General features: G+C 33.2%; 1 pseudogene; it reads left to right on the forward strand.

Annotated features, from left to right (window-relative positions):
* Positions 1 to 3,735: 3,735 nt before the first annotated feature.
* Positions 3,736 to 3,981, forward strand: LOC114906566 (annotated as a pseudogene).
* Positions 3,982 to 11,912: the final 7,931 nt, after the last annotated feature.

An 11,912-nucleotide genomic window follows, 5' to 3' on the forward strand; every position in this document is an offset into this window, starting at 1 on the left:
CTATTCTTTATCTCAAAGGCATAAATTTATCTGTTTTGAATGTCTTCTCAAGAGAAACATTAAATACCCTAATTTCGTGGAATTACCAGAAGAAAATTAAAAGTTCATATGACATTAGATTTTAAAGATTTGCCTCTTGGTATTCTGTCCCAACATTCCTACCTGATTTTTCCAGGCACTTAGTTCTCCTTGACCCAATGGTAATCAATCAATTCTAAGTGTGTCACTAAGCTTTGGAGAAAGTCATTTGCTGAGTACTATCACTGCTATTACATGCTACAATTTTCTGAAAGAGTTTCTATGGTTGTATCAGAGTATACATGCCCCTCAAATTTCTCTTCACTTGAAAATGTCAGAGCAGTGACAGATATAAAGAGTGGCAGGAGTGTAACATGGGGGTAAATTCTATGACAATAGTTAAATAAAGCCAGAGGCAATTGTTCCAGCTTTGAAGGCAAAGAGAACAGTTATTAAAATAAATATGGTCAGAGAAGTAAGAAGTCATACTCCCATTAATAAGAACTAGATAGCATTTTTTCTTCTTGGTTAAACAATAAAATTCCATAAGCATAAGTGGCACTACCTCTCTATTCCCCTGACTAATTGGCAGAGTATTCTGCTGCATTGTAAGTTGTTCTCAAATCGCTCATTAAGGTCACATTTTATTAGTATTTTTGGCTTACTTAGCAGATATCTCATCAATCAGATCTTATATGTAAATAGGTGTGATACCAGTGCTACTAATGGGCTCAGAAACAGAAAATTCAGAAAAGATCAAGCAGAAACAATTAGGAAGATGAACCTTTGGTTATAGGGTTTGGCACATAAAGTTGGATTTAAAGTTACCGTAGGAACTTGAGTTACTGAGAAGCAGATGACACTGTACTCCATTTTCTTCCAAGACTGAGTGGTTGGACAAAGAAAGAATGGCAAGGATAAAGTTCCCACTGTTGTCCTGTTAAATATTAGTTTGCTGGCTTTCCAGTTCTAGTAATGGTGAAGAATCTTGTAAACTAACCCTCACTCAGGCAATAGTTATGAAATCTATGTTTATGCAGCTTTTACCCTGAAATACTGCCAAGAACATAAACCGTGGGGCAGCTAGAAATCAAGCAGAAAGCGTGGCTTGAGGAGTCAAATAATGGAATTCAAGGATATCAGTTCAGTGGGAAATTAAAGGAAGAGATTCTGACAAAAGGGAAGTTACAAAGAGAGAGAGAGAAAGTTCCCAAATCTGCATATAAACTTCCCTCAAATTCTTGTATAATCCATGAACCATGCATTTATGGATGATACTTCAAAGAGCCCAGGAAAAAGAAGAGCCAGGAGACTGAAAACACTGTATAGATATTTCAGCAGATAACCATTGCAAATAAGACAGAGTTTGGAGTTTTTAGGGGGCTTCATAAATACCTGGGCCTTACCACTGAAACCCTAGAAAGACCATGCCTAAGAGGTAAAAGTTATGTTACAATATTAAAGCATTCATCTTAGGACAAAAGGAAAAAAAAAAGTTGAAGGACAGTCACACTGAGCATAAAAGCAAACCTCCACAGGTTCAATTTGATCAACAAATAACTTACAACAAATAACTTCAGAGGAACATAACAGAATCCAGGGACTCTACAATGAATTATCTAAAACGTTCAGTGTAAAAATAATAAAAAATTATAAAACCTACAGAGTAACGGGAAAGTTTGATCTATAATCAAGAGAAAAAGGAGTTAGTGGAAAAGGAGTTCTAGATGACCAAGCTTATTGAATTAGCAGAAAAAGATTTTAAAGCAGCCATTAAAATATGCTCAGGGTCTTAGAAGAAAAGATTGTCAAATTGAGTGAACAATTGGGAAATCTCAGTGAATAAATAAAATCTACTTTAAAAACTAAATGGGGAAAAAAAAACAAAAAAAAAAACTAAATGGGCATTTGATAACTTAAAAGTAAAATACCATAAATGAAAAATTCACTTAATAGTTGATTGAGAATATAGAAGAAAGGGTCAGTGAAATTGAAGATATGCCAATCAAAATTATCCATATGAAGAAGAAGAAGAAAGATTAACACAAAAATGAAGAGAATATCAGTAACTTCCAAGACATTATTAAGCATCTAAAATACATGAAATTAGACACCTAGGAGGAAAGAATAGGGTGTAAAAAATATTGTTAAAATAATAATAAAAAAAATTTAAAAAGTAATTTAAATATTTCTAAATTTAGTTAAATATACAAAAGGCAAGCATTAACTTACAGATCCAGGAAGCTTAGCCAGCATAAAGTAGGATGAATTTAAAGCAAACCACATCTAGGCATTTCATAGTCAAATTATGAAAAACCAAAGATATTACATTGAAAGCAGCAGGGAAATAAGACAGATTACATATAGGGAAAAAATGATATGTTACAGTTAATTTCTCACCAAAAGCAATCGAAACCAAAAGAAAAAGGAATCACATCTTAAAGTGCTGAAAAAAAACCCAACTGTAAATGCAGAATTCAATATCCAGTGAAAATATTCTTCCAAATGAGGGTGATATAAAGATATTTTAAGATAAACTGTTACCAGACTATCTAAGCTACAAGAAATGCTATAGAAAGTTCTTAAGACTGAGGAAATTATACTGGATGGAAACTCAGATCTACAGGGAAAAATGAAAATCATCAAGAAGAATAAATATAAGGGTAAATTTTAAAAATATTGTCTTTCTCCAAAACACTGCATTGTTGAATTTATAACTTATGTAAATATAAAACATATGATAATAATAATACAAAGAGTGGTGAGTATATGAAATTTTAACTTGCAAGGTATTTATTTTTTACATGAATGGGTACAATATTTACTCTAAATGTACTGTGATAAGATTAAGATGGGTAGTCTAATCCTTAGAGCAGCTACTAAAATGGCACTAGAAGGTATAATTAAAAATCTAATAGAAGAATTTTTTAAAAAATTAAAAATTATTGAATTAACCCAAAGGAAAGCTTTTCATGAGAAGGTATTGCTTAGTCTATTTACATTTCATGTAATATTGATGCAGTTAGGTTTAAATCTACCATCTTGCTAGTTCTTATGTATATTTTTTGTTTCTGTGATCCTCCTTTATTGTCACCATTTGGATTATTTCAATAATTTATACTAGATGAGAAAGCAAGAGGCACACTTAAATATAAAGATGTATATATATCAAAAGTAAAAGAATATAAAATATATACAATGTAAATGGTAAGCATAGGAAAGCTGAAGTTAAGTGATTATAATACTATCAAACAAAATAGAATTTAAGAAAAGAGGAATTATTGACAAAAAAAGACATTTACCTTGCTTGGATGTAGTAACATCCTCTCTCAGTAAGTGAGAGAACAACTAAATAAAAAATTAGCAATCTGAAAACACTATCAACTAACTTGCCCCTATTACGTTTTATAACACTTCACCCCACAACTGCAGAAAACTCATTCTTTTCTTGTGCACATGGAACTTTAAGCAAGATAGATAATATGCTGGGCCTTAAAATAAATCTCAATAAATATCAAAAGATTTAAATATTACAGAGAATTTTCTCCAAGCACAATAGAACTAAATTATAAATTAGTAACAAAAAAATATCTAGAAATATCCTCAAATGGTTTAAAATTAAGCAGCCTACTTGTAAATGACCCTAGAGTCAAAGAATAAATTACAAGGGGAATTATAAAATAAATACACCTGGGCAATAGAACCCAGGACACCAACATGATGTCAGTGATACCAGTGAAGGAGAAGAAATTCATGGATGTCAAAATAGGGGAGCTGGATATTAATGTGGGATTTCACCCCTAAAGGCATTGTTGGAGCCTTTCAAAGAGGTTATTACAAGTATGTCAATGGAAGAAAGGAAGCATCACTGGGGTTTCTATGGTGCTGGCAACTTACATGTTTTTCAACTATTGTCTTTCTTAGAAGGAACTCAAACATGAGAGGTTATGCAAGTACCACTGAAGAGAGCCCAGTGTGGAGTGCAACTCTGCATTCCTGACCATGACCTTTTTTGCTTGGCACCCTTCCTTGAGGAACACAATGGTGTAAATCTTTTCATATCCTAATTGAGAATTAACGTCCAAAAGATGGCTGGTACATGTAAAAAAAAAAAAAAAAAGAAAAAAGAAAAGAAATCCACCTGAAATGTAATGAAAATGCAATACAGCAAAATGTGTGGGAAGCAGCTAAAGCAGTGCTTAGAAGGAAATGTATAAATCTGAATATATAAAAAAAGCAGATCTTCTTTATATAAAAGAAAGGCTCAAAATTATTGATCTTAATTTTTACCTTATGAAGCTAAAAAAGAAGGGAAAATTAAACCCAAAGTAGGAGAAAGAAAATAATAAACATAAGAGCAAAAATCAATAAAATAGAAAACACAAACAGTAGAAAAAATTAACAAAAAAATCTGGTTCTTTGAAAAGTTTGATAAAATAGATAAACTCTGTTGTAGATCAATGAATAAATAAAAGGTCAAATACAAATTACAAGTATCAGGAATGAAAGTAGGGATATTATTGCAGACCCTACACACATTAAAATGATACCCAAAGAATATTATGAATAACTTTATGCTAATGAAACTGACAAATTGGATGATATGGATTAATTCCTTGAATGACAAAAATTGCCAAAACTGACATGAAAAGATATAGAAAATTATAATGACTACATTTATGAAAGAAATTGAATGTATAATAAAAGTACAAAGAAAATTTCCAGAACACAAGTTCTTGTTGATGAATTCTGTGAAACATTTAAGAAGAAAATAACATTAATCTCATAAAACTTGTTTAGAAGATGAAGGAAGGGAAAATCCCTCCTAATTTGCTTTATGAGGTCCGAATAAGCCAGTTTCCAAAATCTGCCAAAGGCACTACAAGAACAGAAAATAACAAGCTAGTGTTCTTCATGAATACCAAAAAAATCCTTACCACGATAGTAGGAAATTAAATACAGCAATATAGATAGATGATAGATAGATAGATAGATAGATAATAGATACATAAAGATAATAGAGGCATACTTCATTTTATTGTGCTTCTTTATTGTGCTTCACAGATATTGTGTTTTTTACAAATTGAAGGTTTTGGCAATCCTGCATTTTTCCAATAGCATTAGCTCATCTCGTGCCTCTGTGTCACACTTTAGTAATTCTTGCAATATTTCAAACTTTTTCATTATTATTATATTTGATATCATCATCTGTGATCAGTGATCTTTGATGTTACTACAACTCTGAAGGTTCAGATGATGATTAAGATTTTTAGTGATAAAGTATTGGGTTTAGTAAGATCTTACGGAAAACACTGAATGAACTTTTTGGCCAGCCCAACATTTTTTAAACTAAGGTATGTATATTGTTTTTTAGACATAATGTTATTGCACACTTAATAGCCTACAGTATCGTGTAAACATAATTTTTATGTGCACTGGGAAACCAAAAAGTTCATGTGACTTGTTTTATTGCAGTATTCACTTTGTTGCAATGGTGTGGAACTGAACCTGCAATAACTCTGAGGTCTGCCTGTACATGATGAGTAAGTGGGGTTTATTCCTGTACATGATGAGTGATGCAATATTGGTTTAACATTCAAAATCAATCATTGTAATTCACCATTTTAAGGGAATAAAGAAGAAAAATCATAAAATCATTTCAAAAGATGCAGAAGAATAATTTGACAAATTCCACATTTCTTCAGATTTAAAAACAAGATATTCTTAGCAATTAGGGAAGGAACTTAGTCCAATAAAAGGGATCTACAAAAAGCCTATAGCTAACATTATTGATACTGATGCACTATTGGATGCTTTTCCCCTAAGAGTAGAAATTAGACAAAAATGTCACCTATCAGCATATTTCTTCAATATTGTACTGGATGTCCTAGTCAGTTTAGTAAGTCAACAGAGAGAGACAAAAAACTTGAAAGTTGGAAGGGAAAAATTAAAACTTTTTAATTAAGGAAGGCATGATTATATATTTAGAAAATTGTAAGGAATGTACAAATTAACTACTAGAAGTAAAAAGTAAATTTATCAAGATCTCAAATTACAAGGTCAAGATACAAAAATTTTAAAAATAATTGTGTTTCAGTGTACCAGCATTATGCAATTGGAAGTGAATTTTAAAAATTTATAGTAACATCAAAAACATAAAATATTTAGGAACAAACTGAACAAGAGATGTGCAAGACATCTACACCGAAAAGTTCAAAATATTGTAAGATAAATTTAAACATTCCTAAGCAAATGGAAAAAAACTTTTTGGTTCTGGTCCAAAACAGAGTTTAGAAGTCATCACAACAAGCAAAAGATGAATAAACTGAAAATCAACAACACTTATTAGGTCCATCAGACAATTGAGGTCACAGGGCAAGCTGCCAACCTGAAAATTGTAAAGATAGGCAAACACAGAGAATCACAGCATAACAGGAGCAGAAGTCCGCTGCTGGAGTCAGTACTGTGATTGACAAATTGCTGGAGGCTCAGTGTGGATGAGCTTGAGAGTTTAAAAAATGGATGGCTCAGTCTTCGGGATGCCCCCACATTTTTTAAAGTTTTATCCAGGAGCCCCACTAAGTTTGCAGGGTTAATATGGGAGAAAATTTTCCTCATGCTCCTGTCAGAGGGAGGGGGAAAACAGCCATTTTGGAAAGTGTATTCTGCTCTCCCTAACAAAAACATGCTCTCAAGGAAAACTATTTTCCCAGAACCTAATTAACTTGAGTTTTATTGGAGTGTAACTGACCTGGCAGAAGGGGAAATATCCAACTCCAGACACCTCTAGGCTTCCTGTCTCACCTAAGGAGGAAAAACAAGATGAAAAGCACTTATGAAGGTCATCGCCTGGGAACATAGGCTCACTAAAAGATTAAGACCTAATCAGAGAACTATATGCTCTCCCCTCTGCCATCTTACATCACATCAGTTGGACTCATATAATAACAGAAGATTACAGCTGAAAGAATTGCGAGTCTCAGACTCTATTTAAAAAGGAGTCTCTAGAGAAACACAAAGACAACAGGGGAGACAAAAATCAAGGACACTAGAAAAAATTTTAGCTCTAACACCTATGGCTACAGCAACAGTGAATTCAGCCTAATTCCTAGCCAGATAAACATAAATCTCACACTTAAGGCATATTTATTTTGATTCATCATGCCTATCAACAAAAAAAGATAAAGCATGTTAAAATGCAAAAAACACTATCTGAAAAGACAAAGCATGCATCAGACTCAGATATGATAGGGATTTTGGAATTATCAAAACAAGAATTTAAAATAACTATGATTAATATGCTTAGAACTTTAATGGAAAAAGTGAACAGCATACAAGAATAGATGGGTAATGTAAGCACAGAGATGGAAAATCAAGGAAAGAATCAAAGGAAATGCTAAAAATCAAAAACATTGTAACAAAAATGAAGAATGTCTTTGATGGGCTCATCATTAGACAGGACAAGGCCATGGAAAAATGTCAGTAAGCTTGAAGATATGTCAATAGAAACTTCCCAAACTGAAAAGCGGAAAGGAAAAAGAACAACAATGAAAAGAAAACAAAGAAAGAAACAGACTATTTAACAACCAATTACAAAATGTGTAACATACATACAGTGGGAGCCCCAGAAGGAGAAGAAAGAGAGACAGGAACAGAAGAAACATTTGAAGTAATAATGGCTGAGAATTTTTCAAAACTAATGACAGACCTAAATAAATTGAGATATATACCATATTCAAAGATTGGAAGGCTCAATATTGTTAACATGTCAACAATCCCCAACTTGATCTAAAGACTCAATGCAATCCCAGTAAAAATTCCATTTTAATAGAAATTAACACATGGATTCTAAATTTATGAAAATAAAGTAAACTATAAGGACCAAAACAATTTTAAAAATAAAAACAAAGTTGATGTATAGACTATTATTGACTGCAACCCTACTATAAATCTATAGTAATCAAGAGAGTGTAGCACTGGCATAAGGATAGATGAGCTGATCAATGGAAAACCAGAATAAACTCACATGTATATGGTCAATTGAATTTTGAAAATATTTTCAAGGCAATTCAATGAGGAAAAAATCCTTTCAACAAACTGTGGTGCAACAATTGGATAAACATATGAAAAACGATCGACTTTAAACCCTTCCTCACAGCATACACACAAATTAATTGGAGATGATTAGAGATGTGGCATAAAGCTAAAACTATGAAGCTTCTAAATGAAAACACTGGCAAATATCTTTACAATTTTGAGATGGGCAAACATTTAAGAGAGGACAAAAAAGCAGTAATCATAAAATAAAAACGTTCATTAGTTGAATTCATAAAAAACTTATAAAAATGAAAATATCAGCAAGAGACTGGGAAAAATATTAACAATACATATAGTGGACAAAGGACTCATATGCAGAATATATAATTAATGCCTACAAATCAACAATAAAGGAAAACAACCCAACAAAATGTCAAAAGAGTTGAGTAGTTACTTCACAAATAAGAAGTTATTCAAAGGCCAGTAAGCACATGGAAATGTACATAACATCATTAGTCAACAGGGAAACACAAATTTAAACCACCTAAAGGTTCAAACCATCTGATATACCATTGCACTCACAATAGAACCACAATAGAATGGCTAAAATAATAAAAAAAAAAAGTAAAAAGAAAATACCAAATGTTGGTGAAGGTGTAGAATGATTGGATCGCTCATATATTGCAGGTGGGAGTGTAACATGTTACAACCACATTGGATAACTATTTAGCTATTTTTTGTAAAGTCAAATACAAAATTACCCAATGACCTGCAATTCTACTTCAATATACTTACCAAAGAGAAACAAAACTACATTTCTATAGTAATGTTCTTTATTCATAATAGCTTTATTCATAATAGCTTCAAATTGGAAACAACTAAAATATCCATTTGAAGGAGAATGAAAAAATTATAGTAATTTTTATAAAATGGAATACTATTCAGCAACAAAAAGGACCAAACTAAATGTGCATACATGAATGAATCTTAAAAACATTATGCTGACAGAAAGCAACCAGGCAAGACAGATTAATTTCATATTAAATTTATATGAAATTTTGGAATAGGCAATATTAATTTATGAATATAGATATCAGATTGGTCACTGCCTGGGACAGAGGGTGGAAAGAATATCTTCTAAAAAGGAGATTCACTATAAAGGGAGCCAGAAGAACTTTTTAAGGTGATGGGAATGTCTATATTTTGACTGTAGTTGTGATTACAGGGTTACATACATTTGTCAAATTCATAAAATTTTACATGTTAAATCTGGATATTTTACCATGTATAAAATTTATCTCAATGAATAAAAGCTAAAAAGGTAGTAAGAAAGTTATAATTTATATTTTTCTTAATTGCTGAACAATTGCTTACAGAAAGGAAGGGTTAGTTTTTATAAAGGAGAATTTGTTTTGGAGGATCTGGATGTTTTCTTTTTCTTTTCAAATTATATTATGGAATCTAGAGCTTGGATTTAAGGATTATTCTTGAAAGAATATGTTTATGGAAGAAATTTTATAATCCATTCATATCAACTAGAATGAAAACCAGTGGTACTTACCTGGAGTGTTAGTTATATCTGACAGGCCAGGGTGTAAACTTTGCATCAGGAAATGTATCTAATCCCTTGAAGCACATTTCCTGTAGGCATAATCACAATTAATTTGTTTTCTTAGTAGGGTGGATGAGTCATTCCCTTCATCTCAAAAATAGATGATTCTTGAAAACTGATTCAAGAAAATGTCTTAAAAAGCTAAGTCCCAATTTCAGTAAAACAGATGAAAAGTTTGCATAACTTGTATAATTTGGGGCCAAAATGATTAACTAGTAATGTCTCTAGCCATGGTTGCCTGGGGATGTTAACAATGTGACACTAAGAATGAAGCCATGTTACACAACTGGAGACTTTGCCAAAGGGGATAATATTCTTCAAGCCATAGTGGCTTTTGGTCTCTATAGACCAACATAAGGAACCATATATGGATACAATAAGTATACCATTGCAGTTCCTGGCAAAAGAAACTTAGAGCTCTCAGGTTGGAGAGAGAACCTCCATATTTGTCTTTCATGAGCACCAATCTATAGAGACTGCATTTTGAGCAAATGCACATGTGAACACCACAGCTTGGTTATTAAGGCATGAACCAAGGAGAGTCATTTCAGAACAGAAAAAAGCGTGATGAAATATGTTTTTTGAACATTTATTATATGCCAGGCTCTATTCCAAGTATTTCATAAGCACTAATTCATTTAATCTCTTGAAGCGGGTACTAATTTTGTTTTATCATCTGCATTTTACAGATTAGGCATTTGAAATCCAGAGAGCTTAAGAAACTTGGACATATCACTGAGTATCTGAGACACCTACTAAATAAGCAAGACTGAACAAGAACATCCAAAAACCACACTGACTAATAATTTTCACACATTCTTCAGGGAGAAGACACTGGAGACAGATACAGGAGGAGCTGTGTTAGGTTTGTAGTTATGTCAATGCTTTTGATATTAGTTTTCAATAGCTGCTATAACAACTTGTCACAAATATAGCAGCTTAAATAAAATAATGATTGTTATTTATTATTTCACAGTTTGTGTAGGTCGGAAGTCCAGGTGGGCTCAACTAGGTTCTCTTCTTAGGTTTTCACAAGGCTGAAATCAAGGTGTCAGAAAGCCTGGGATCTTATCAGGAGGTTCTGGGGTAGAATCTGATTCAAGGCTCATTCAGGTTGTTGGCAGAATTCAGTTCCATAAGGTTGTAGAACTGAGGTCCCCATTTCCCAGCTGGCTGTTGTCTAGGATTGTCCTCAGCTCCTAGAGTCTGCCTACGTTCCTTGGTTCATGGCCTCCTCCATTGTCAAAGCCAGCAACCTTGTGTTGATTCCTTCTTGTGTGTTGAATATCTCTGATGTCCCCCTATGACTTCATCTTTTGCCATCAGTCAGGAAGTCTCTCCACTTTAGAAGCTATTATCTGATTGTGTCAGGCCCACACAGATGATCTCCAGATCTTAAGTTCAAATAACTTAGAACTATAATTACACTGGCAAAATCCTTCACAGCAGTATCTAGGTTAGTTTTTGATTGTCAGGGGACAGGAACCTTGCAACTGCATCTTTAGAATTCTGCCTGCCACTCCTTTGGTTCTGGTCACGTAAATATTTCCACACAGGGTAAAGTAGAGGTGATGGAAATAGCTATAGAAATAAGGGTAGTGGGCTTCCCTGGTGGTGCAATGGTTGGGAATCCACCTGTCAATACAGGAGACATGGGATCAAGCCCTGGTCTGGGTAGATTCCTCATGCCCCGAAGCAACTAAGCCTGGATGCCACAACTACAGAACCTGTGCTTTAGAGCCCGCATGCCACAACTACTGAAGCCTGCGTGCCTAGAGCCCGTGCTCCACAACAAGAGAAGCCACAACAACGAGAAGCCTGCACACCACAACAAAGAGTAGCCCCCACTCGCTGCAACTAGAGAAAGCCCGCGCACAGCAATGAAGACTCAACACAGCCAAATGTAAAACAAACAAACAAATAAATAAATTTATAAAAAAAGAAAAAAGAAATAAGGGTAGTGCTGACTACATTTAACACTCAATTTTTGTTTTCATTTTTTAAGACATGTTCTTGCCAAAAATAGCAGTCACAAGGAAAGGAATATTCTAATTAAACATCCTTAGGGATAGGCATTTATTTCTTCTTTCTCTCTTGACTCTTTTTGTTTTTTTTCTTTTTTTACTTTGAGCTATAATTGCCGTATAACATCGTGCAAGTTTACGGTGTACAACATATTGATTTGATACCTTTATATTGCAATATGATCACCATTGTAGCTTTAGCTAAAGTCTCTATCACATTA

The sequence above is a fragment of the Monodon monoceros genome, unplaced genomic scaffold (genome assembly GCF_005190385.1).
Source record: "Monodon monoceros isolate NGI ecotype Baffin Bay Population unplaced genomic scaffold, NGI_Narwhal_1 Super_Scaffold_22, whole genome shotgun sequence".
In the NCBI taxonomy this organism is placed as follows: domain Eukaryota; kingdom Metazoa; phylum Chordata; class Mammalia; order Artiodactyla; family Monodontidae; genus Monodon; species Monodon monoceros.